Below are 27,027 nucleotides of genomic sequence, written 5' to 3'. Positions count from 1 at the left end.
TGATTCTTACCAACGGATCCACCACAGACAAAATACAAGTGCAGATCTGGTTCAAGCAAGGATGTGTTATCACACCAACGCTCTTCTCAATCTTCCTCGCTGCAATGTTTAATCTCACATTTAACATGTTCTCCGCCAGAGAGGAGTTAATATACAGGACAAGTGAAAAATTATTCAACCTCCGACGCCTCCAGTCCAGAACCAAGGTTGCTACAACCTCTGTCATTGAATTACAATATGCAGATGACGCTTGCGTTTGTGCACACTCGGAATCCGAACTCTAAACCATCGTTGACACCTTCACTGAAACCTACGAGAACCTGGGGCTCACATTAAACATCAGTAAGACAAAGGTCCTATATCAACCAGCCCCCACCATATTGTACTGCTCCCCGTTTATCAAGATCCATGATGAGACCTTGGACCTTGGGAGTCTACTATCAGCAAGGGCAGACATCAATGACAAAGTCCAACACTGCCTTCAATGTGCCAGTGCAGCCTTTGGCCACCTGAAGAAAGGAGTGTTTGAAGACGAGGATCTAAAACCCGGCATCCGAGAAGGCACTGAACACTTCAAGTCTCTTCGCCAGGAACACACGGAAGCCAAGTACAAACAGCAGAAGGAGCAAGCACCCCATCCATCGGTCTGTCCAACCACCGTCTGCCCCACCTGTGACAGAGACCTTAGATCCCGCATTGGTCTCATCAGTCACCTTAAAACTCATTTTAGTGTGGCAGCAAGATATCCTCAACTCCGGTGGACTGCCTAACATAGAAACATAGAAACTTAGAAAATAGGTGCAGGAATAGGCCATTCGGCCCTTTGAGCCTGCACCACCATTCAATAAGATCATGGCTGATCATTCACCTCAGTACCCCTTTCCTGCTTTCTCTCCATACCCCTTGATCCCTTTAGCCGTAAGGGCCATATCTAACTCCCTCTTGAATATATCCAATGAACTGGCATCAACAACTCTCTGCGGTAGGGAATTCCACAGGTTAACAACTCTCCGAGTGAAGAAGTTTCTCCTCATCTCAGTCCTAAATGGCTTACCCCTTATCCTTAGACTATGTCCCCTGTTCCTGGACTTCCCCAAGAAGGGAAGATTATCATTTCTCTTGTCTCTGCCTCTAATGGACCTACATTTACTTTCTCCCCTTGTCCAGTCTCTTCCCAACTACATCCACAAATCTTCTGATGCCCTTGCCATTTTTAACAGTTTTCAATTTCCTGGCTCCAACCATCTCCTTTTCACTAGGAACGCCCAATCCCGCCATGATCTATCTCCGACTCTTCCCTTAATTCCTCGACTTCCCTGTCTCCATTTCTCGACAAACATCCACTATAAGCACACTGATTCACACAGCTACCTGGACTACACTTCCTCCCACCCTGCATCCTGTAAGAACTCTGTTCCATTCTCCCAGTTTCTCTGTCTCTGTCGCATTTGTTCTGATGATGCCACCTTCCATACTAGTGCTTCCGATATGTCTTCCTTTTTTCCCAACTGAGGATTCCCCTCGACCGTGTCTGTTCCATTTCACACACTTCTGCTCTCAGCCCTTCCCCTCCCTCCCAGAACCACGATAGTGTTCCCCTTGTCCTCATCTTTCACCCCTCGAGCCTCCATATTTAACGGATCATCCTCCACCATTTCTGCCATCTCCAACATGACCCCACCACCAATCACATCTTTCCCTCCTCTTTCAGCATTCCGAGGGGACCGCTCCCTCAGCAACATCCTGGCCCACTCCTCAATCACCCCCAATACCCCTTCCACTTCCCACAACACCTTCCTATGCAAGCGCAGGAGATGCAATACCTGCCCTTTTACCCCCTCCTTTTCCACTGTCTAGGGCCCCAAACACTTCTTACAGAGGAACCAGCCATTTACTTGTACTTCTCACAATTTAGTATACTGTGTTCGCTGCTCATGATGTGGTGTCCTCTATATGGGGAGATGAAATGCAGATTGGGTGACTGCTTTGCAGAACACCTCCTTTCAGTAAGCGTGACCCTGAACTTCCACTTGCCTGTCTCTTTAAATCTCCGCTCCACTCTGTCTCTCTGTCCTCAGCCTCTTACACTGTTCTAATGAAGGCTCAAGGTGTAATGTATGAATAAAGAGTCTGACTGGATGCTGTGAGCGCAAAGTAAGGTGTGACCTTAGTCCTTTATTGCAGGTCTCCAGAGTGCCTCTCCAGCCTGTGAGGTCTTCTTAAGTTATGGGATCCCTTGGGACTCCAGGGGATGAGCCTTCTGGTGGCTGTACAAAGTATATACAAATTTACATATATGACAACACTCCCCCCTCCCCCCAAAGTCAACAGTGTAACTATTTACAAGGTGAGACGATCTGGGGCCCTTCTTTGCCTGATTGATTGTCTCGGTGCAGATGCTGGTATTGGTGAACCGTCTGTTGGGCCCTTGCTGGGCTACTGTGCAGCTGGCCTTGCTGGGCTGCCTGGTGTGGTGAGTCCTCTGGGTTGCTTCGGGTGATGGGTTCTATTTTGTGGTGAACTGCGGTGTCGGTTGCCACTGGTTTTATGTTGGGGGGTCAAAGAAGATAGGGTCCAAAGCGGGCTGCTCAGAATAGTCTGTGAATCTGAGTTTGATTTGGTCCAAATGTTTCCGGTGAATGAGTCCATTTGAAACTTTGACCCAGAACACCCTGCTCCCCTCTTTGGCCACATGCTTGCCAACATTATCTCACATTCAATCCATTTGGACAACCACAAGGAACATTTTACCCAAGAACTGCCTGCATAGTCGACATGGGCCCTAGACCACGGTTTGGAGGGCCAAGACCATAAACTTAGTGGCGCCTCCCTTGGTGCATTACTTAAATGTGTTACATCTGTGCACGCAGGACTCTAAGTCTGCATCGATACTGGGCCACCATATGTGGGATCTGGCTATCGCTTTCATCATTATGATGCCTGGGTGGGTACTGTGGAGATCACTGATGAAAGTGTCTCTGCCCTTCTTGGGGACCACTACCCGATTTCCCCACAGAAGGCAGTCTACCTGTATAGACATTTCATCTTTGTGCCGCTGGAACGGCTTTATCTCTTCCTGCATTTCCACTGGGACACTGGATCAGCTCCCGTGAAGCACACAGTTTTTAACTAGGGACAGTAGAGGTCCTGGCTTGTCCAGGTTCTAATCTGTTGAGCTGTGCCGGGTGATTGCTCACTCTCAAATGCTTCCATAACCATGACTAAATCTGCGGGCTGCGCTATTTCCACCCACCATGGTGGGCAATGGCAGCCTACTGAGAGCATCGGCACAGTTTTCTGTGCCTGGCCTGTGACGGATGGCGTAGTTGTATGCGGACAACGTGAGCGCCTATCTCTGGATGCGGGCCATTGCTTTAGTATTTATCCCCTTACTCTCGGAAAACAGGGATATCAGTGGCTTACGGTCAGTTTCCAATTCAAATTTTAGCCCAAACAGATATTGATGCATTTTCTTTACCCCATAGACACACGCTAATGCTTCTTTTTCAATCATGCTGTCAGCTCTCTCAGCCTTAGACAGACTCCTGGATGCATAAGCAACCGGTTGCAATTTCCCAAAATCATTAGCTTGTTGCAATACACACCCGACACCATATGACGATGCATCACATGCTAGTACCAAATGCTTACATGGATCATACAACACGAGCAATTTGTTTGAGCATGACAATTTTCTTGGCTTTTGCCCCATACCCATTCGTCTCCTTTATGCAGTAAGGCATTCAGTGGTTCTAACAGTGTGCTGAGACCCGGTAAGAAGTTACCAAAATAGTTCAGGAGTCCTAGAAACGACTGCAGCTCCGTCACATTCTGTGGCCTCGGTGCGTTTCGATTGCCTCCGTCTTCGAATCGGTGGGCCTGATGCCGTCCGCCACAGTTCTTCTCCCCAGGAACTCCACTTCAGGCGTCAGGAAAACACACTTCGAGCGTTTTAACCTGAGCTCCACCCGGTTGAGTCGACTAAGAACCTCCTCCAGGTTCTGCAGATGCTCACTTATGTCCCAACATGTAACCAAAATGTCGTCCTGGAAGACCACCATGCACGGGACCGACTTCAGTAAGTTTTCCATGCTTCTCTGGAATATTGCCACGACTGATCGAATTCCAAACGGGCATCTGTTATAAATGAAGAGACCTTTATGCGTGTTGATGCAGGTGAGGGCCTTCGATGATTCCTCCAGCTCTTGCGTCATGTAGGCTGAGATCAAATCCAGCTTTGTGAATGTTTTTCCTCCCACCAGCATAGCAAAAAGTTCGTTGGCCTTTGGTAGTGGGTATTGATCCTGCAGGGAGAAATGATTGATAGTTACTTTGTAATCACCACAGATTCTGATGGTGCCGTCTCCCTTGAGGACAGGAACGATCGGGCTGGCCCACTCGTTGAATTCGATCGGTGAAATGATGCCCTCTCTTTGCAGCTGGTCTAGTTCTATCTCTACCCTTTCTCTCATCATGTACAGTACTGCTCTCCCCTTGTGATGGATGGGCCGCGTCCCCGGAATTAGGTGGATCTGCACTTTTACTCCTTGGAACTTCCCGATGCCTGGTTCGAACATTGAAGGGAACTTGTTTAAGACCTGGGCAGACGAAGTGTCATCAGTGGACGAGAGTGCTTGGCCGTCGTCCCAGTTCCAGCGTATCTTTCCCAGCCAGTGCCTACCGAGCAGCGTGGGACCATCGCCCAGTACCACCCAGAGTGGTAGCTTGTGCACCGCTCCATCGTCGGAGACTTTTACAGTAGCACTGCCGATTACGGGAATTAGTTCCTTTGTGTAAGTTCTCAGTTTTGTGCGAATTGGAGTCAAGACTGGCCTTGAGGCCTTGCTGCATCACAATTTCTCGAAAGTCGTTTTGCTCATAATGGACTGGCTCACACCTGTGTCCAGCTCCATTGACATCGGGAGTCCATTTAGTTCAACCTTCAGCATTATCGGGGGACACATTGTGGTGAATGTGTGTACCCCATATACCTCTGCCTCCTTGGTCTGAGGCTCTGGTTCGTCGGGACCCACCGTGGATCTGTCCTCCTCTACAACATGGTGGTTTGCAGGTTTAACAGGATTTGCAGGTTTAACAGGATTTGCAGCTCGCCTTTACATACATTGGAAGTGTCCCATTGTTCCACAGCCCTTGCAAACATACCCTTTGAAGCGGCATAAATGGAAATGATGATCACCCCCGCAGCGCCAACAAGGTATTAATGACCTTGCATTCATCACCCTTGATAGTGGACTCTGAGACATCTGCGGACATGCAAATGCAGGCATGTGGCGCCTGCTCTGTATGTTGCGATTTGAAAACAACATCACTTTGTTCACAGTACTTGTAGCAGCATTCGTGTGCTGAGAGATTTGCTTAGTATTGTAACTGGTGGCAATGAACGCCTGGGCTATCGCAATGGCCTGACAAGGTTGGGGTCTCTACAGTCAACAGTTTGCGAAGTACCATTTCATGGCCAATGCCAAGTATGAAAAAGTCTCTGAGCATGTGCTCCAAATGTCCTTCAAATTTGCAATGTCCTGCAAAGCGTCTTAGCTCAGCAACATAACTCGCCACTTCCTGACCTTCAGACCTTTTGTAGGTGTAGAACCGGTACCTCGCCATCAGAACGCTTTCCTTCAGGTTCAGGTGCACCCGGACCAGTGTGCACAAATCATTGTACGATTTCTCTGTGGGTTTTGCCGGAACAAGCAGGTTTTTCATGAGGCCGTACGTTGGTGTCCCACAGACGGTGAGGAGAATCGCCCTTCGTTTGGCAGCGTTCGATTCTCCTTCCAGCTCGTTGGCCACGAAGTATTGGTCGAGTCGCTCCGTGAAAGTTTTCCAATCTCTCCCTCCGAGAATTTCTCCAGGATGCCCACTGTTCTCTGCATTGTCGGGTTCATCATTTGTATCTCGTCGCCAGTTGTTATGTCTAAATAAAGAGTCTGATTGGATGCTGTGGGCTCAAAGTAAAGTGTGACCGTAGTCCTTTATTGCAGGTCTCCAGAGTGCCTCTCCAGCCTGTGAGGCCTCCTTAAGTACCTGTGCTCCCAAGGGATTATGGGATCCCTTGGGACTCCAGGGGATGAGCCCTCTGGTGGATGTACAAAGTATATACAAGTTTATATATATGACACAAAGAACAGCATCTTTTGTTTAGGCACTTTACAGCCTTCTGGAGTCGACAATTTCATACCATAACCTCTGCCACTATTTTTTCACATGGCAGCTGTAGATGATTCTGTCTTTCCCATTTACATCTTGTTATATATGTAGACTTGTATTTACTCTGTACTGCCACCAGAGGGCTCATTCCCCGGAGTCCCAAGGGATCCCATAATCCCTTGGGAGCACAGGTATTTAAGAAGGCTTCACAGGTTGGAGAGGCACTCTGGAGACCTGCAATAAAAGACGACGGTCACACTTTACTTTGAGCTCACAGTGTTCAGTCTGACTCTTTCTCCATACACGACAACTGGTAACGAGATACAGATAGCGAACCCAAAGATGCAGAGAACAGTGGGAATCCTGGAGAAATTTTTGGAGGGAGATGATTGGGAAACTTTTGTGGAGCGACTCGACCAATACTTCGTGGCCAACGAGCTAGATGGGGAAGAGAGCGCTGCCAAACGAAGCCATCTGCGGGGCACCAATGTATGGCTTCATTACTAGGGGGATCAAGGGGTATGGCGAGAAAGCAGGAATGGGGTACTGAAGTTGAATGTTCAGCCATGAACTCATTGAATGGCGGTGCAGGCTAGAAGGGCCGAATGGCCTACTCCTGCACCTATTTTCTATGTTTCTATGTTTCTATGAAGAATCTGCTCACTCCAGCGAAACCCACGCAGAAATCGTACGATGGTTTGTGCACACTGGTCCGAGAGCATTTGAACCCGAAGAAAAGCGTTCTGATGGCGAGGTACCGGTTCTACACATACAAAATGTCTGAAAGCCAGGAAGTGGCGAGTTATGTCGCCGAGCTGAGACGCCTTGCAAGACATTGCGAATTTGAAGGACATTTGGAGCACATGCTCAGAGATTTTTTCATACTTGGCCTTGGCTACAAAACCATACTTCGCAAGCTTTTGACTGCAGAGACCCCAACCTTGAGTAAGGCCATAGCGATAGCCCAGGCGTTCATTGCCACCAGTGATAATAATAAGCAAATCTCTCAGCACACAAGTGCTGCTACAAGTACTGTGAACAAAGTGATGTTGTTTTCAAATCGTAACTTACAGGGCAGGTCACGTCCGCAGATGTCTCAGAGTCCACCATCAAGGGTGATGAATGCAAGGCTATTAACACATTGTTGGCGCTGCGGGGGTGATCATCGTTTCCATTCATGCCGATTCAAAGGATACGTTTGCAAGGGCTGTGGATCAGTGGGACACCTCCAACGAGTGTGCAGGTGAGCTGCTAAGCCTGTTAAGCCTCCAAACTACTATGTTGCAGAGGAGGACAGATCCACGGAGGATCACTGCGAACCAGAGCCTCAGATAGAGGAGGCAGAGGTACATGGGGTGCACACATTCACCTCGAATTGTCCCCCGATAATGCTGAATGTTGAACTAAATGGACTCCCGGTGTCAATGGAACTGGACACAGGCGTGAGCCAGTCCCTCATGGGCAAAAAGACTTCCAAAAGGTTGTGGTGCAACAAGGCCTCAAGGCCAGTCTTAAGTCCAGTTCGCCCGAGACTAAGAACTTACACTAAAGAACTGATTCCTGTCATCGGCAGTGCAACCGTAAAGGTCTCCTACGATGGAGCGGTGCACAAGCTACCATTCTGGGTGGTACTGGGCGATGGTCCCACATTGCTCGGCAGGAACTGGCTGGGAAAGATACGTTGGAACTGGGACGACATCCGAGCGCTATCGCCCGCTGACGACACTTCATGTGCCCAGGTCTTAAACAAATTTTCTTCGCTGTTCGCACCAGGCATCGGGAAATTCCAAGGAGCAAAAGTGCAGATCCACCTAATTCTGGGGGCGCAACCCATCCATCACAAGGCGAGAGCAGTGCCGTACATGATGAGAGAAAGGGTAGAAATCGAGCTAGACCGGCTGCAATGAGAGGGTATCATTTCACCGATTGAGTTCAGCGAATGGGCCCATCCTATTGTCCCAGTCCTCAAGGGAGATGGCACCGTCAGAATCTATGGCGATTACAAAGTAACTATCAATCGTTTCTCCCTGCAGGACCAATACCCACTACCAAAGGCCGACAACCTCTTTGCAACGATGGCGGGAGAAAAGACATTCACGAAGCTGGATCTGACTTCAGCCTACATGACGCAGGAACTGGAGGAATCATCGAAGGCCCTCAGCTGCATCAACATGTAAAGGTCTTTTTGTTTATAATAGATGCCCATTTGGAATCCGATCAGCGGCGGCGATATTCCAGAGAAACATGGAAAGTTTACTGAAGTCGGTCCCGCACACCGTGGTCTTCCAGAACGACATCTTGGTCACAGATTGGAACACAGTCGAGCACCTGCAGATCCGGGAGGAGGCTCTTCGTCGACTCAATCGCATGGGGCTCAGTTTAAAATGCTTGAAGTGCGTTTTCCTGGTGCCTGAAGTAGAGTTCCTGGGAAGGAGGATTGCGGCGCATGGCATCAGGCCCACCAACGCGAAGACGGAGGCAATCGAGAACGCACCGAGGCAACAGAACATGACGGAACTGCGGTCATTTCTGGGACTCTTGAACTACTTTGGTAACTTCGTACCGGGTCTCAGCACCCTGCTAGAACTACTGCATGTCTTACTACAAAAAGGGGGTGAATGGGTTTGGGCCAAAAGCCAAGAAAATGCCTTTGTAAAAGTGAGAAAATTGTTATGCTCAAACAAATTGCTTGTGTTGTATGATCCATGTAAGTGTTTGGTACTAGCATGTGATGCGTGTCATATGGCGTCAGGTGTGTATTGCAACAAGCTAATGATTTCAGGAAACTGCAACCGGTTGCTTATGCATCCAGCAGTCTAAGGCCGAGAGATCCTACAGCATGATTGAAAAAGAAGCGTTAGCGTGTGTCTATGGGGTAAAGTAACTGCATCAATACCTGTTTGGGCTAAAATTCGAATTGGAAAATGATCATAAGTCACTTATATCCCTGTTTTCCGAGAGTAAAGGGATAAATACCAACGCATCGGCCCGCATCCAGAGATGGCCGCTCACGTTGTCCGCATACAACTACGTCATCTGCCACAGGCCAGGCACAGAAAACTGCGCCGATGCTCTCAGTAGGCTGCCATTGCCCATCACAGAGGTGGAAATGTCGCAGCCCGCAGATCTAGCCTTGGTTATGGAAGCATTTGAGAGTGAGCAATCACCCATCACTGCCCAGCAGATAAAAACCTAGACAAGCCAGGACCCCTTATTATCTCTAGTCAAAAGCTGTGTGCTTCATGGGAGCTGGTCCAGTGTCCCAGTGGAAATGCAGGAAGAGATAAAGCCATTCCAGCGGCGCAAAGATGAAATGTCTATACAGGCAGACTGCCTTCTGTGGGGCAATCGAGTAGTGGTCCCCAAGAAGGGCAGAGACACCTTCATCAATTACATCCACAGTACTCACTTAGGCATCGTAATGATAAAAGCGATAGCCAGATCCCATGTGTGGTGGACCGGTATCGATGCGGACCTAGAGTCCTGCGTTCACAGATGCAATACATGCTCGCAGTTAAGCAATGTACCCAGGGAGGCACCGCTAAGTTTATGGTCTTGGCCCTTCAACCTGTGGTCTAGGGTACACGTCGACTATGCATGCCCGTTCTTGGGTAAAATGTTCCTTGTGGTTGTAGACGCGTACTCCAAGTGGATTGAATGTGAGATAATGTCAGCTAGCATGTCCGCTGCCACCACTGAAAGCCTGCGGGCCATGTTCGCCACACACGGCCGACCCAAAGTCCTGGTGAGCGACAACGGGCCATGTTTTACCAGTGCTGAGTTCAAAGATTTCATGACCCGTAACAGGATCAAACATGTCACATCTGCCCCGTTTAAACCAGCGCCCAATGGTCAGGCAGAGAGAGCAGTGCAAACCATCAAGCAAGGCTTGAAGAGGGTAACTGAAGGCTCACTGCAGACTCACCTATCCCGAGTCCTGCTTAGCTATCGCACGAGACCACACTCACTCACTGGGATCCCACCTGCTGAACTGCTCATGAAAAGAGCACTTAAGACAAGGCTCTCGTTAGTTCACCCTGATCTATATGAACAGGTAGAGAGCAGGTGACTTCAACAAAGTCCATACCATGATCGCGCAAATGTGTCTCACGAGATTGAAGTCAATGATCCTGTATTTGTATTAAATTATGGACAAGGTCCCAAGTGGCTTCCCAGCACTGTCATGGCCAAAAAGGGGAGCAGGGTGTTTCAGGTCAAACTTTCAAATGGACTCATTCACTGGAAACACTTGGACCAAATCAAACTCAGATTCACGGACTACCCTGAGCAACCCACCTTGGACCCTACCTTTTTTGATCCCCCAACACACACACCAGTGGCAACCGATACCACGGTTGACCACGAAGCAGAACCCATCGTCCACAGCAGCCCTGCAGGGCCCAACACACCAGGCAGCCCAGCAAGGCCAGCTGCACAGCAGCCCAGCGAGGGCCCAACAAATGATTCAACAACACCAGCTTTCACACCGAGACGATCAACCAGGGCAAGAAGGGCCTCAGATCGACTCACACTGTAAATAGTTACACTTATTGACTTTGTGGGGGGAATGTTGTTATATATGCCACCAGAGGGCTCATTCCCCGGAGTCCCAAGTGATCCCATAATCCCTTGGGAGCACAGGTATTTAAGAAGGCTTCACAGGTTGGAGAGGCACTCTGGAGACCTGCAATAAAAGACTAAGTTCACACTTTACTTTGAGCTCACAGTGTTCAGTCTGACTCTCTCTCCATACACTACAGTTCCCTTTGCTTTTTATGATCATACTTTCTGTCATTTAATCACTCCTGCCTTCCAGCCTATCACAGACTGTCCCTTTTGTTCTTTCCTCTCCTCCCCCCTTTCCCTGCCCCTAAATTTGCTTAAAATCTGTTACATCTCCAATGTTTTCCAGTTTTAACAAAAGGTCATTGACCTGTCACGTTAACTCTGTATGGCTCAGAGACGTGGACCATATGCAGTAGACACCTCAAATCACTGGAGAAATACCACCAATGATGTTTCTGCAAGATCCTGCAAATCCCCTGGGAAGATAGACATAACAACGTTAGTGTCCTCGATCAGGCCAACATCCCCAGCATCGAAGCACTGACCACACTCGACCAGCTCCATTGGGCAGGCCACAAAGCGCTCTACTCGGAACTCCTACACGGCAAGCGAGCTCCAGGTGGGCAGAGGAAACATTTCAAGGACATCCTTAAAGCCTCCTTGATAAAATGCAACATCCCCACTGACACCTGGGAGTCCCTGGCCAAAGACCGTCCTAAGTGGAGGAAGAGCATCCGGGAGGGCACTAAGCACCTCGAGTCTCATCGCCGAGAGCATGTAGAAAGCAAGCACAGGCAGCGGAAGGAGCGTGCGGTAAACCAGATTCCCCACCCACCCTTTCCTTCAACGACTGTCTGTCCCACCTGTGACAGGGACTGTAATTCCCGCATTGGACTGTTCAGTCACCTAAGAACTCACTTTTAGAGTGGAAGCAAGTCTTCCTTGATTTTGAGGGACTGCCTCTGATGATAGCTCTGGCTACAGATACTACCTGGCCTGCTGAGTATTCCCAGGATGCTGTGTGTTTATTGCAAAGTGAGCCCGATCTGAATCAGAGGAGCTCAGCGCGCAGGCCCAGCCCAGGCTGATTACTAGGCAGTGTGTGCTAAGCATGCGCGGCCAGTGGGGGCTGCGGGAGACAGAGCGGTGACAGCAGGTAGGAGGAGGCTGGAGGGAGCGGGTCAATAAACCCCGGGGGGACACGGGCTTCACACACAGCGAGTGTGACCCCAGGCCCCGATATAAAACAGTGACCATTATCCACCTCCCCCCACCCTGCCACCTGTGACTACAGTGGTTGGATTCTGCTGTTAATCACATGCAGGACTGAACCATGTTCATTCTGCCCGTTGGCATTTGTTTCTCCTGCTGTTAGTACGCCCTATAACTGGACTGCAGTTTAACATTCTAGATACATGTAAAATTATTTAGCTTCGATTCAAACATACAGTGTGTTGTGTCCTTGATTTCTCCAAGATAAGAGGCTAATTTATGTCCAGTTACTGACTATTCCATTTTTGGGTCTTTTCTCCTTTCTAACTCTAGATTATTTTAGGTCTCATATCAATGGATAATCCCAGCTCCACAGACCCTCCAGAATGCTTTTCCTCACCTTGGTACCCAGGGAGGATGCAGGCTTTAGAAACACCGAATGCAGCCCAGATCTGAATATAAAACAGTGAGACGGAAGGAGAGGATCAGTGAGTGTAGAACTGAACCCAGCCAGAGTCAGCACCTTCAGGGGAGGTGGGAGGGGACCCAGTGAGTGTAGAACTGAACACAGCCAGAGTCAGCACCTTTAGGGGAGGAGGGGAACCAGTGAGTGTAGAAGTGAACCCAGCCAGAGTCAGCACCTTCAGGGAAGGGTACTTTATTTTGTATCTCACCACTGCTGTCCCTCTCCTGTGAGTTTTTGATGGGACAGTGTTGAACATAAGAACATAAGAATTAGGAACAGGAGTAGGCCATCTAGCCCCTCGAGCCTGCTCCGCCATTCAAAAAGATCATGGCTGATCTGGCCATAGACTCAGCTCTACTTACCCGCCCGCTCCCTATAACCCTTAATTCCCTTATTGGTTAAAAATCTATCTATTTGTGATTTGAATACATTCAATGAGCTAGCCTCAACTGCTTCCTTGGGCAGAGAATTCCACAGATTCACAACCCTCTGAGAGAAGAAATTCCTTCTCAACTCGGTTTTAAATTGGCTCCCCCGTATTTTGAGGCTGTGCCCCCTAGTTCTAGTCGCCCCGACCAGTGGAAACAACCTCTCTGCCTCTATCTTGTCTATCCCTTTCATTATTTTAAATGTTTCTATAAGATCGCCCCTCATCCTTCTGAACTCCAACGAGTAAAGACCCAGTCTACTGAATCTATCATCATAAGGTAACCCCCTCATCTCCGGAATCAGCCTAGTGAATTGTTTCTGTACCCCCTCCAAAGCTAGTATATCCTTCCTTAAGTAAGGTGACCAAAACTGCACGCAGTACTCCAAGTGCGGCCTCACCAATACCTGTATAGTTGCAGCAGGACCTCCCTGCTTTTGTACTCCATCCCTCTCGCAATGAAGGCCAACATTCCATTCACTTTCCTGATTACCTGCTGTACCTGCAAACTAACATTTTGGGAATCATGCACAAGGACCCCCAGGTCCCTCTGCACCGCAGCATGTTGTAATTTCTCCCCATTCAAATAATATTCCCTTTTACTGTTTTTTTTTCCAAGGTGGATGACCACACATTTTCCGACATTGTATTCCATCTGCCAAACCTTAGCCCATTTGCTTAACCTACCTAAATCTCTTTGCAGCCTCTCTGTGTCCTCTACACAACCCGATTTCCCACTAATCTTTGTGTCATCTGCAAATTTTGTTACACTACACTCTGTCCCCTCTTCCAGGTCATCTATGTATATTGTAAACAGTTGTGGTCCCAGCACCGATCCCTGTGACACACCACTAACCACCGATTTCCAACCCGAAAAGGACCCATTTATCCCGACTCTCTGCTTTCTGTTAGCCAGCCAATTCTCGATCCATGCTAATACATTTCCTCGGACTCTGCGTACCTTTATCTTCTGCAGTAAGCTTTTGTGTGGCACCTTATCGAATGTCTTTTGGAAATCTAAATACACCACATCCATCGGTACACCTCTATCCACCATGCTCGTTATATTCTCAAAGAATTCCAGTAAATTAGTTAAACATGATTTCCCCTTCATGAATCCATGTTGCGTCTGCTTGATTGCACTATTCCTATCTAAATGTCCCGCTATTTCTTCCTTAATGATAGCTTCAAGCATTTTCCCCACTACAGATGTTAAACTAACCGACCTATAGTTACCTGCCTTTTGTCTGCCCCCTTTTGTAAACAGAGGCATTACATTAGCTGCTTTCCAATCCGCTGGTACCTCCCCAGAGTCCAGAGAATTTTGGTAGATTATAACGAATGCATCTGCTATAACTTCCGCCATCTCTTTTAATACACTGGGATTCATTGCATCAAGACCAGGGGACTTGTCTACCTTGAGTCCCATTAGCCTATCCAGCACTACCCCCCCGAGTGATAGTGATTGTCTCAAGGTCCTCCTTCCCACATTCCCGTGACCAGCAATTTTTGCCATGGTTTTTGTGTCTTCCACTGTGAAGACCGAAGCAAAATAATTGTTTAAGGTCTCAGCCATTTCCACATTTCCCATTATTAAATCCCCCTTCTCATCTTCTAAGGGACCAACATTTACTTTAGTCACTCTCTTCCGTTTTATATATCGGTAAAAGCTTTTACTATCTGTTTTTATGTTTTGCGCAAGTTTACTTTCGTAATCTATCTTTCCTTTCTTTATTGCTTTCTTCGTCATTCTTTGCTGTCGTTTAAAATGTTCCCAATCTTCTAGTTTCCCACTAACCTTGGCCACCTTATACGCATTGGTTTTTAATTTGATACTCTCCTTTATTTCCTTGGTTATCCACGGCTGGTTATCCCTTCTCTTACCGCCCTTCTTTTTCACTGGAATATATTTTTGTTGAGCACTATGAAAGAGCTCCTTAAAAGTTCTCCACTTTTCCTCAATTGTGCCACCGTTTAGTCTGTGTTCCCAGTCTACTTTAGCCAACTCTGCCCTCATCCCACTGTAGTCCCCTTTGTTTAAGCATAGTATGCTCGTTTGAGACACTACTTCCTCACCCTCAATCTGTATTACAAATTCAACCATACTGTGATCACTCATTCTGAGAGGATCTTTTACCAGGAGATTGTTTATTATTCCTGTCTCATTACACAGGACCAGATCTAAGATAGCTTGCTCCCTTGTAGGTTCTGTAACATACTGTTCTATAAACTATCCCATATGCATTCCTCCTCCAGGCTACCCCGTGCGATTTGATTTGACCAATTAATATGTTGGTTAAAATCCCACGATTACTGCCGTTCCTTTTTCACATGCCTCCATTATTCCCTTGATTATTATCCGCCCCACCGTGAAGTTATTATTTGGGGGCCTATAAACTACGCCCACCGGTGACTTTTTCCCCTTACTATCTCTAATCTCCACCCACAATGATTCAACATTTTGTTAATTCGAGCGAATATCATCTCTCACAACTGCCCTGATATCATCCTTTATTAACAGAGCTATCCCACCTCCTTTCCCTTCTTGTCTATTCTTCCGAATTGTCAGATATCCCTGTATGTTTAATTCCCAGTCTTGGCCACCCTGCAACCACGTTTCTGTAATGGCCACCAAATCATACCCATTTGTAATGATTTGGTGGGACTTTACTCTGTATCTAACCCGCACTGTACCTGCCTTGGGAGTGTTTGATGGGACAGTGTAAAGGGTGGTTTACTCTGTATCTCACTCTTGCTGTACCTGTCTTGAGTGTTTAATGGGTCCGCAAGCTCGGCGCCGAGTAGCGCCATTGATGGTAGATGGCCCGAGGTTTGGTTGGGGGGCAGGCATTAGGAAGGTGACTTCCAACGTTATTTTAAAAGTTAAAAGTTGATAAAGATTCCCAATTTATTTCAAAAGTTTCTAAGAGTTGTTAAAAATTCTAAGATGTAAATCAATAATAGGTTTTAAAAGTGTCCCCATTTTAAAAAGTTTCTAAAGATTGTTAAAAAGTCGAGGATGTAGATCAATAATAGATGTTTAAAAATATTTCGATTAAAAGTCTAAAATGTAAGTTTTAAAAGTTCTCCCAAATTGTTTAAAAAATTTAAAAGTTGATTAAAAGTTAAAAAATTCATTAAAAGTTGGTTAGGAGTTTAAGACGTTAGGTTGAACGCCGCTGCCGCAGTACCTTCAGCCGGTTCAGCGCCGGCTCGGAATCCCTTCGGCCGGTTTGACGTCCCCGGAGTCCCTTTGGCCGGTTTGACGTCCCCGGAGTCCCTTTGGCTGGTTCCAAGTTCCCCCAATCTGTCAGCACAATGAACACCTGGTGTGCGACCACAGGGAGGCAATGGGCAGGTGTGGAGTCCTTGTGGCCAACACTTCGCCATAGGCAATTCGGCTTATAGAGCTGTGCCTGGTCTCCAGTTGTCTTCGACCCCCTTACCACTGGACCAAGACTTTGTTCAGCTAAGCCCGTGTGGTTGCTGGTGTGCAGCAGGCACCCCACATTAAAAGAGCTCTCGCACAGGCATCTTCCACTTCGTCAATATGAAGTTCGAGACCTGGAACGTTAGGACCCTCATGGACAATCCCAACAGCAACAGGCCGGAATGCCGCACCGCCATAGTTGCCCAGGAACTCAGACATTTTGACATTGACATCGCTGCCCTAAGCAAGACCCGGCGGGCAGGGGAAGGCCAGTTGAAGGAACATGGTGGAGGTTACACCTTCTTCCGGAAAGGGAAACCAGAGGCAGAACGCCGTCTTCATGGAGTCGGCTTTGCCGTCAAGAATGAGCTGGTCGATCGCCTCAAAGACTCCCCCTGAGAGGCTAACGAATGCCTCATGACTCTTCGTATTACCCTATCCCGGAACCAAAGCCCCACAGTCATCAGTGCGTACGCCTCTACACTCGATGCAACGGATGGGGCTAAAGAGGGTTTTTATTCCAACCTCGAGACATCCTTGAGTCACCAATGGGTGATTTTAATGCCAGGGTCGACAAAGACACAGCCCTCTGGGGAGGTGTGATTGCTAGAGAGGGAGTAGGGAAAGCCAACTCCAGCGGTACCCTACTCCTGACAAAATGTCTAGAACATGAACTCCTCATCACCAACACCCTGTTCCGCCAGAGGGATAAATACAAGGCATCGTGGCAACACCCTCGCTCCAAACACTGGCACCTGCTTGACTATGTCATCATCCGAGCCAGGGATCACAAGGATGTGCGCATCACCTGCGCCACGACAGGAGCTGACAACTGCTGGACGGACCACTGCCTAATACGATCCATCATCAACATTAACATTGCCCCAAAGCAGAGGGGACAGCAGAAGCAGTTCCGCAAAAAAGTTAATGCCGGGGCACTTAGAGACCCAGCTAAGAGAGCCCTATACAGCCAGCGCCTCACAGCCAATCTGGCGTGCCTTGATGACCCTGAGATGCTGAATCCCCATAGAGTTTGGTCTGCCCTCCAGGCCTCTATAACCAGTGCCTGTGAAGAGAAACTTGGTCACTCAACTAGAAAACATCAGGACTGGTTTGATGAAAATGATCAGGTGATCGAAGAACTAATAGATCGCAAGCGCAAAGCATTTCTGACCTCAAGTAATAACCCAACTCGGGAGCTGCAAAACAAGATTACAGACGGCTCAAGGCTCAGGTCCAACAAAAACCCGGGACCTAAAGAACAGGTGGTGGATGGAGAAAGCACAGGAGATACAACAACTGGCTGACAGCCACGATATGCGAGGATTCTTCGCTGCAGTCAAGGCCACCTATGGTCCAAACTCCCAAGGCGCCCCACCCCACTCCTGGCCAAGAACGGGGAAACACTCATCAAGGACACCAAGGCTATCAGGGCCCAATGGAAGGAGCACTTTGAAGATCTCCTCAATTGAGACTCTGCCTTGACTTGAGTGTTCTCGACACCATCCCGCAGCATGCAGCCCACCACCAACTCAGTGAAACTCCAACGTTGCACGAGGTAGACAAAGCCATAAAACAGCTCAAGAATAACAAGGCTACGGGTGTGGATGGAATCCCTGCTGAGGCGCTAAAGTATGGCGGAGAGGCGCTGTTGGCGCGGATACATGACCTCATCTCTCTCGTCTGGAGGGAGGAGAGCATGCCGGGAGATCTGAGAGATGCAGTGATTGTGAACATTTTTTAAAAAGGGGATAAGTCCGACTGCGGCAACTACAGGGGAATCTCCCTGCTATCAGCCACTCGAGTTCTCCTCAATCGCCTTCTCCCTGTAGCCGAGGAGCTCCTCCGGGAATCACAGTGCCAATTTCGTCCCGTACGGGGCACAACAGACACAATGGGTCTGTGCAGAGGGATCCTTAATCTGCATCTAACCCGTGCTATTCTTCTACTTAAAAAAACTATATTAACTAAATCTTATTTTCTAACGCTTTCTAAAATTGTGATAAATGTCCATGCGCTGTGAGTGTAATGCTCCAATGGAATCAGCATGCGCCGCGCGCGCTCTGAAATCCCTGGATTCAGCTCCTCCTCCGATTCTTTGTCCCATTGTCCCGGCGGCGCTGGTTACCCAGGGCGCACCGCTGCGGGGGCCTGGTGCGTAGTGCTACTGGTCGGGTGATGGCGGCGGGAGGTGGTGAGTAGATTCTGGAGCGGGGAGGAAGAGGAAACCGGCGGCGGGGCGCAGGGGAGCCTTTCTAAACACCCAGTGTAGGCCTCAAGCCCCGAACAAGAATCCAGGAGTCCGGCGTTTGCCCCGAGCGGGGCGGCAGCCGTGGGACTTTCTCCCGGTGACAGGCCCGGGTTACCGGCTGCCATCTTGGGAGAGAATGCGCTGAGAGGCGAGACAACACAGGACTGACTGCAAGGAGGTGATTCGTTGGTGAGTCCGACTGGTTTTGTCGCCTCGAAGTTGGCCAGGAAATTGCTACAACTACTTTATTTAATTAATAACTAAACAAGATAAAACACTTAAGTAATAAAATTGCAATAATAAAAAATAATGAATTAACTAATCCAAATAAAGGTGGTTAATAAAAACACAGAAAAAGCTGGAAATCACAGTGGATCAGGCAACATCTGTGGAGAAACAGTCAACGTTTCAGGTCTGTGACCCTCCATCAGAACTGGCTAAAGTTTGAAATGTAACCGATTCAAGTAAGTCATCATCATAGGCAGTTCCTCAGAATCGAGGAAGACTAGTTTCCACTCCTGAAGTGAGTTCTTTGGTGGCTGAACAGTGCTGGGGCACTGAAAGGGGGAGAGGAGGAAAGAACAAAAGGGAAGGTCTATGATAGGGTGGGAGGCAGAAGAGATTTAAGAGACAAAAGCGATGATGGGCCAAATTGACACAGACACATACACACACAAGCAAAATACTGCTTTGCTGGAATCTGAAATAAAAACAGAATGCTGGAAATCTCCGGGTCAGGCAGCATATGTGGAGAGAAAATGTTGGTCCCTTAGAGGACGAGACCAGGGAATTAGTAATGGGCAACATGGAGATGGCAGAAACTCTGAACAAATATTTTGTATCAGTCTTTACAGTAGAGGACATTAATAATATTCCAACAGTGGATAGTCAAGGGACTATGGGGTGGGGAGGGGGGAGGAACTTAACACAATCACAAAGGAGGTGGTACTCTCTAAGATAATGGGACTAAAGGCAGATAAATCCCTTGGACCTGATGGCTTGCAACCTAGGGTCTTAAGAGAAGTAGCGGCAGGAATAATGGATGCATTGGTAATTTACAAAAATTCCCTGGATTCTGGGGAGGTCCCAGCAGATTGGACTTCCAGAGGGCATTTGATAAGGTGCCACATAAAAGGTTACTGCACAAGATAAAAGTTCACAGGGTTGGGGGATAATATATTAGCATGGATAGAGGATTGGCTAACGAACAGAAAACAGAGTAGGGATAAATGTTTCATTCTCGGGTTGGCAATCAGTAACTAGTGGGGTGCCACAGGAATCAGTGCTGGGACCCCAACTATTTACAATCTATATTAATGACTTGGAAGAAGGGACTGAGTGAAATGTTGCCAAGTTTGACGACGATACAAAGATGGGAGGAAAAGCAATGTGTTAGGCTAAGTGAGTGGGCAAAAATTTGGCAGATGGAGTATAATGTTGGAAAGTGTGAGGTCATGCACTTTGACAGGAAAAATCAAAGAGCAAGTTATTATTTAAATGGAGAAAGATTGCAAAGTGCTGCAGTACAGTGGGACATGGGGGTACTTGTGCATGAAACACAAAAGGTTAGTATGCGGGTACAGCAAGTGATCAGGAAGGCCAATGGAATCTTGACCTTTATTGCAAAGGGGATAGAGTATAAAAGCAGGGAAGTCTTGCTACAGTTGTACGGGGTATTGCTGAGGCCACACCTGGCATACTGTGTGCAGTTTTGGTTTCCGTATTTACGAAAGGATATACTTGCTTTGGAGGCAGTTCAGAGAAGGTTCGCAAGGTTGATTCCAGAGATGAGGGGGTTAATTTATGAGGAAAGGTTGAGTAGGTTGGGCCTCTACTCATTGGAGTTCAGAAGAATGAAAGGTGTTCTTATTAAAACGTATAAGATTATGAGGGGGCTTGTCAAGAGGATGCAGAGAGGATGTTTCCACTGATAAGAGAGACTAGAACTAGAGGGCATGATCTTAGAATAAGGGGCTGCCCATTTAAAACTGAGATGAGAAGAAATTTCTTCTGAGGGTTGTGGATCTGTGGAATTTGTTGCCTCAGAGCTGTTGAAGCTGAGACATTGAATAAATTTGAGAGAAATAAACAGTTTGTTAAACGATAAGGGAATAGGGGGTTATGGAGTCGACTCGAGTCCATGATCGGATCAGCCATGATCGTATTAAATGGCGGAGCAGGCTTGAGGGGCCGTATGGCCTACTCCTGCTCCTATTTCTTATATTCTTATGCTCTAAAAACAGAGTTAGCATTTCGAGTCGACGGCCCTTTGTCAGAACTGCCGAACATTCGAAAGAGCACATTCTTAAGCAATGAAAGGGGGAGGGGAAGAAAGAACAAATGGCAAGGTCTGTGACGGGGGTGGGGGAGGGGGGAAGGCAGGAGAGTTGAGACACAAAAGGAATGATGGGCTAAATTGAAATGTAATGATAGAGGTTAGAAAAAGGTTAATCTGGATAGGGTGTGAATGGTATAGTAATGACCAGCTGCCATTATAGACAGACAGAGAAAGAAAGAAGAAAAGAAACATAAGGGTGAGGAAGGGGGGAAGGAGAAGGAGGGGGAGGGGGGAAGCCAGGTTATGCTCTGAAATTATTGAACTCGATGTTGAGTCCAGAAGGCTGTAAAGTGCCTAAACAAAAGATGAGGTGCTGTTCCTCGAGCTTGCGTTGAGCTTCATTGGAACAGTGTAGAAGGCTGAAGACGGAGAGGTCAGAGTTGGAATGGAGTGGAGAATTAAAGTGACAGGCGACCGGAATCCCGGGGTCACACTTACGGACTGAACGGAGGTGTTCCACAAAGCTGCATTTAGTCTCCCCAATATAGAGGCGACCATATCGTGATCAGCAAATACAGTATACTAAATTGAAAGAAGTACAAGTAAATCACTGTTAAATCTGGAAGGAGTGTTTGGGCCCCTGGACAGTGGGAATGGAGGAGGTAAAAGGGCTGGTGTTGTATCTCCTATGCTTGCATGGGAAGGGGAGGAGTTGCTGGCGGTGACTGCGGAATGGACCAGGCTGCCATGGAGGGGGCGGTCCCTTTGGAATGCTGGTCGGGGAGGGGAAGATATGATTGGTGGTGGTATCATGCTGCAAGTGTTTGAAATGACGGAGATTGATCCATTGAATGTAGAGGCTGGTGGGGTGAAAGGTGAGGACAAGGGGAGCCTTGTCGTGGTTCTGAGAGGGAGGTGAAGGGGTGAGCCAGAAGTGCGGGAAATAGAACGGATACTGTCGAGGGCCATGTTAACCACGGCGGAGGGGAATCCTCGGTTGAGGAAAAAGGAAGACTTATCGGAGGCATTAGTTCGGAAGGTGGCGTCGTCTGAGCAGATGCAACAGAGACTGAGAAACTAGGAGAATGAAATGGAGTCCTTACAGGATGCGGAGTGGGAGGAAGTGTAGTCCAGGTAGCTGTGGGAATCAGTGGGCTTATAATGAATGTTTGTCAATAGCCTATCTCCAGAAATGGAGACAGAGAAGTCGAGGAAGGGAAAAGTTAGAGGTGGGCCATGTGAAGGTGAAGGAAGGATGGAAATTGAATGTAAAATGAATGACATTTTCTAGTTCAGAGTGATGGCACCAATACAGTCATCAATGTACAGGAAAAAAGAGCTGAGGGAGGGGACCCGAGTAGGACTGGAACAAAGAATGCTCCACATATCATTATCGAAAAGACAGGCACAGCTAGGACCCATGTGGGTTCCCTTATCAATACCTTTAATTTGGAGGAAGTGAATGAAGATAAAGGAGAAATTGTTCAATGTGAGAACAAGTTCAGTTAGGCGGAGGAGGAGGAGGAGGAGGGTGGTGGTGGTGGGGACTGGAAGAAGCAGAATGCCCTCTGGTCGACCTGGTGGGTAGTGAGAGTGTAGAGTGGACGTCCATAGAGATGGTTGGGTCCAGGAAACTGGAAACAATTAAAGTGGCGGAAGGCATCGGAGGAGTTGCGGATTCTGTGGGAAGAGACTGGACAAGGAAGAAAAAATAGAATTAAAAAAGGAAGAATTAAGTTCCATGGGGCAAGAACAGGCTGTAACGATGGGTCTACCGGGGCAGTCCTGTTTGTGGATCTTGGGAAGAAGGTAGAAGCGGACTGTGCGGAGTTGGGGAACTATGAGATTGGTGGCTGTGGAGGAAAGATCTCCAGAGGAGATGAGGTCAGTGACGGTCTGGGAAATGATGGCTTGATGTTTGGTAGTGGGGTCATAGTCCAGGGGGAGGTAGGAGGAGGTGTCAGAGTTGGCGATCAGCCTCTGCAAGGTAGAGGTCGGTTTGCCAAAGAACAACAGCGCCACCTTTAATGGCAATGTTAGGTTTGGATCTGAGAGAGCGGAGAGCTGCAAGTTCAGAGGGAAGTAGGTTGAAGTAAGTGAGGGGAACAGTGAGATGGCCGATGTCCCGTTGGTAGTTCGCAATGAAGAGATCTAGAGAGGGCATCAGGCCAAAGGGAGGGGTCCAGATAGAATGAGAATTCTGAAAACAGGAGAAAGGGTGCTGGATGAAGACTCCTAGCCGAAGAAGTGGGCACGGAAGCGAAGGCGGCGGAGAAAGAGCTCAGCATCGTGCCGAGCTTGAAATTCATTGAGAGGATGAAGCTCAGGCCTTTGCTGAGGACTGATTATTCAGGGTCACAGAAGGGATGGTGAAAACACGGCAGGGGTTGAGATTGGAAGAAGGGATGGGATCAGCGGAAATGAAGGGGAAGAAAGTTCCGAAGGGGCATTGGTGTCCAAGAGTTGTTGAAGCAAGAATGTTAGATAGACATGCCAGGGCAGGTGGTTTGCCGTAACTGCAGCATGTGGGAGTTTGTGGAGAGCAACGTGATCCTGAGCACCTACGTCTGTTGTAAATGTCTGCAGCTCGAGGAAGTTCGGCTCAGATGAAGTTGTTGAGCTGAAGTCCGAGCTGCGGATATTGCGGGGCATCAGGGAGGGAAGCAATCATAAGAACTAGGAGCAGGAGTCGACCATTTGGCCCCTTGAGCCTGCTCTGCCATTTAATAAGATCATGGCTGATCTGATCATGAACTCAGCTCCACGTCCCTGCCTGCTCCCCATAACCCTTTATTCCTTTATCGCTCAAGCTCAAAAATCTGTCTATCGCCGCTTTAAGTATATTCAATGACCCAGCCTCCACAGCTCTCTGGTGCAGAGAATGCCATAGATTTACAATCCTCAGAGAAGAAATTCCTCCTCTTCTCAGTTTTAAATGGACGTCTGCTTATTCTGAGACTATGCCCCCCTAGTTTTAGTTTCCCCTATGAGTGGAAATACCCTCTGCATCCACCTTGTCAAGCCCACTCATTATCTTACATGTTTCAACAAGATCACCTCATTCTTCTGAACTCCAATGAATATAGGCCCAACCTATCCCTTAGTCACACCCCTTAGGTTAAGTAGTACTTTCGAGTGCGTCAATGGTCAGGGACAGGAGGCAGGTATGGGGACTCAGGATATAGTGATAGAGGAGCCTCAGCCCGTGACATTTTCCAACAGGTATGAAGTACTTGCTGCCTGTATGGATGGGGAAAAGGACTGCAGGGAGGATGTGCAAACTGACCACTGCACTGTTGTGTTTCTTGCCTGGTGCCAGGGTTAAAGATACCTCTTCGTGGCTGGGGAAGAACTTGAAATGGGAGGGGGAGGATCCAGTTGTCATGGTCCATGTAGGAACCAATAGGTAGAACTGTGGATATCTGAACAGAATATATGGAATTAAGGACAGTAAAGTAAACGGGATATATGAAAATGTATAAGCCATGGAAGAATAGCTGGGAGAATGTCAGATTGCAAATAGTGCAACATCAGCATAGCTAACAGTCTGTCTCAAGGTTTCAAGTCACTAATCCTGCCAATAATATATAATTGTAACATGAAATACATCTGCAGAATTGCAAGGTCTCAGTAAATAGTCACACCATTAGATTGAAACATTTAGAGGCAATACTTGAGCTTTCAAGAAGAACATCTCATATAGATTGACTAATGAGTGGCTGAGTTAGACTGTCAATCCATTTGTATTTTGTTATCTGATTTCAAAACTGTATAACTATTAACGCTTTATGATGTAACTTCACCTATCCGTAGGGAGTGTGTACGCTCTATCCAGAGAGTATATCTTCTGTCTGATAGGTCTTACTGGCCGGTAATAAAGACTGCTTTGTTCAAAGCACAAGAGGTATTCGACTCAGTAATTTTACTGAACCAGATTGAAGTAAAAGAATCCGGGAATTAACAGAACCAGGAATGAGATTCTGCTGAGGGTGTTTGAGGAGCTAGGATTCAAATTAAGAAGTAGAACCTCAAAGATAATAATCTCTGCATTGTTATCCGAACTTCACGCAAATTGGCGTAGGGACAAACAGATTAGAGGGTTAAATGCGTGGCTCAAAGAGTGGTGTGGGAGGAAGGGGCTCCAGTTCATGGGATACTGGTGAGAATGTATATAGCAAGGCAGCGAACGTGTATCGAAGGAGAAGAGGCAATAGGAGAATAGTTTATGAAGAATAGTTTGTGTAGAATGGCTTTTAGAAAGAATCATGGGTAAATGGCTGACCAAAGATGTCAAGCTGTGATAACTACAATGTCAGCACAAAAAGGGGTTACTCAGAGTTGTGGTCAAACACGAGTTACGCGAAAAAGCAAAAGTCAGACATGAGTCAGACGAGGGGCTGCTATAACCAGCCGTAAAATAGGGAAATGCTTGTAAGACCGAAACTGTAAACACATCCATAGGGCCCGCCCTATGTCAAAGAGTTGCTAGCCTGCAATTGGGTATGCTATGGGGGAAATCGACCAATGATTGTATAAACTGAGTGTCACTCAAATGTGTTCTGCTGTAACAATGTGTAAGTGTTGAGCTTTTGTACTGTTACGAGACTTGTCAGGAGGAAGGTGGACAGATTCGAATCGAGATTGTTCCCTTTATCTTAACAGGTCCCGGCCAGAGAATAAAGGTCTTATGTTGCTAAGACAAAGTGTTCGTGTGTCAGTGAATTCGCTGAAACAGATTGAAGGGAAAAGAATCCAGTATCTACACTGGCACCAGTATTGGGGAAAGAGGGAACTGTTCTGTTGGGATGGGCTCAAGTGTCCTGGCGAACTGAATAACTAGGGCAGTGGACAAGGCGTTAAACTAATGGTGGGGTGGGAGGTTTCAGGAAAGAGTACATTTAAAAGCAGCAAGAGAAATGTCAAGGCTCTAGAGCAGAGCAGAGTAGAGTTTTGGGTAAAAATAAACAGAGGGTCAGGAAGGGACAGAGAAATTAACAAAGGTAATAAAACTTCCGTGACTAAGGTGACATCAGGGATGAATAGAAATAAGTCAAATCTAAAGGCACTATATCTGTGCGCGAAGCATTCGCAACAAAATATATTGTTTTATTAGTTCATGGGGTATGGGTGTCGCTGGTAAGGCCAGCATTTATTGCCCATCTCTAATTGCCCTTGAGAAGATGGTGGTGAGCCACCTTCTTGAACTGCTTCATAGATTAAATTAATAGGTTTGATCTAATAGCCATTACGGAAACGTGGTTGGGAACTAAATATTCCAGGATACTTAACTTTTAGAAGAGATGGGCAAAATGGAAAAGGAGGAGAGGTAGCCCTTGTAATAAAGGGCCCCAAGTTTCCACACGCGCCTAGAACGGCGCAGTCCCGACCTGGACGCCCGTTTTTCGCACCACAAAGTGCGCCTAAAAAAATCCTCGGTATTCTCCACCGACTTGGAGGTCCTCTGGCCCTCGGCGCAGGCAGCACGAGCTGTGGGGGGGCGGAGCCAGGTCCCTGCGCTGAAAACAGTGCCGGGACCTCTGCACATGCGCGCTACAGTGGGCACGCAAGTGCAGTAGCTCCAGGCGCCGAACTGTGTGGGAGGGGCCCGAAGCACACAGCCCCTAGCCCTGGCTGAATGGCCTCACTGGGGCTGCGTGAATAAGGTTCCTCCCACGGCCAGCTCCTGCTCCCCCCCCGACCAGACCCGACACTCGCTCCCCGCCCCCTGCCTCCGGACCAGACCCGACACCCGCTCCCCGCCCCCTGCCTCCGGACCAGACCCGACACCTGCTCCCCCCCCCCCCGCCTCCGGACCAGACCCGACACCCGCGCCCCCCCCTGCCTCCGGACCAGACCAGACCCGACACTCGCTCCCCCCCGGCCTCCGGACCAGACCCGACACCCGCGCCCCCCCCTGCCTCCGGACCAGACCAGACCCGACACTCGCTCCCCCCCGGCCTCCGGACCAGACCCGACACCCGCGCCCCCCCCGACTGACCCGACTCGACCTGCGCTCCTGTTCCTGCTCCCCGCCCCCCCCGACTGGACCCGACCCGGCCCTACCCGCGCTCGTGTTCCCGCCCCCCGACCCGACCCCCCCCCCCCCACTGGACCCGACCCGACTCCCGCTCCCAGACTGGATCCGACCTGACCTCACTCCCTCTCTCTCTCTCCCCGCTCCCTCTATCTCTCTCTCCCCACTCTCTCTCTCTCCCTGCTCCCTCTCTCT

At 48.2% G+C, this 27,027-nt stretch overlaps 1 protein-coding gene across 2 annotated transcripts in view; it reads left to right on the top strand.

Moving 5' to 3' along the window:
• The window catches only part of LOC139237876 (zinc finger protein 420-like), a 95,187-nt gene that overhangs the window by 31,573 nt on the left and 36,587 nt on the right, over positions 1 to 27,027 (top strand). Inside the window, exon 1 of one of the 2 annotated variants that reach the window (XM_070867126.1) lies at positions 18,415 to 18,709. The exons of the other annotated variant lie outside the window; for it this stretch is intronic. The gene's annotated coding sequence lies outside the window, so the exon portion shown is untranslated. Of the gene's footprint in view, positions 1 to 18,414; positions 18,710 to 27,027 lie in introns of those variants that run through there. 2 annotated transcript variants of the gene reach the window in all.

The sequence above is a fragment of the Pristiophorus japonicus genome, chromosome 2 (assembly GCF_044704955.1).
Source record: "Pristiophorus japonicus isolate sPriJap1 chromosome 2, sPriJap1.hap1, whole genome shotgun sequence".
In the NCBI taxonomy this organism is placed as follows: domain Eukaryota; kingdom Metazoa; phylum Chordata; class Chondrichthyes; family Pristiophoridae; genus Pristiophorus; species Pristiophorus japonicus.
This window is presented reverse-complemented; position numbering and strand designations above follow the sequence as displayed.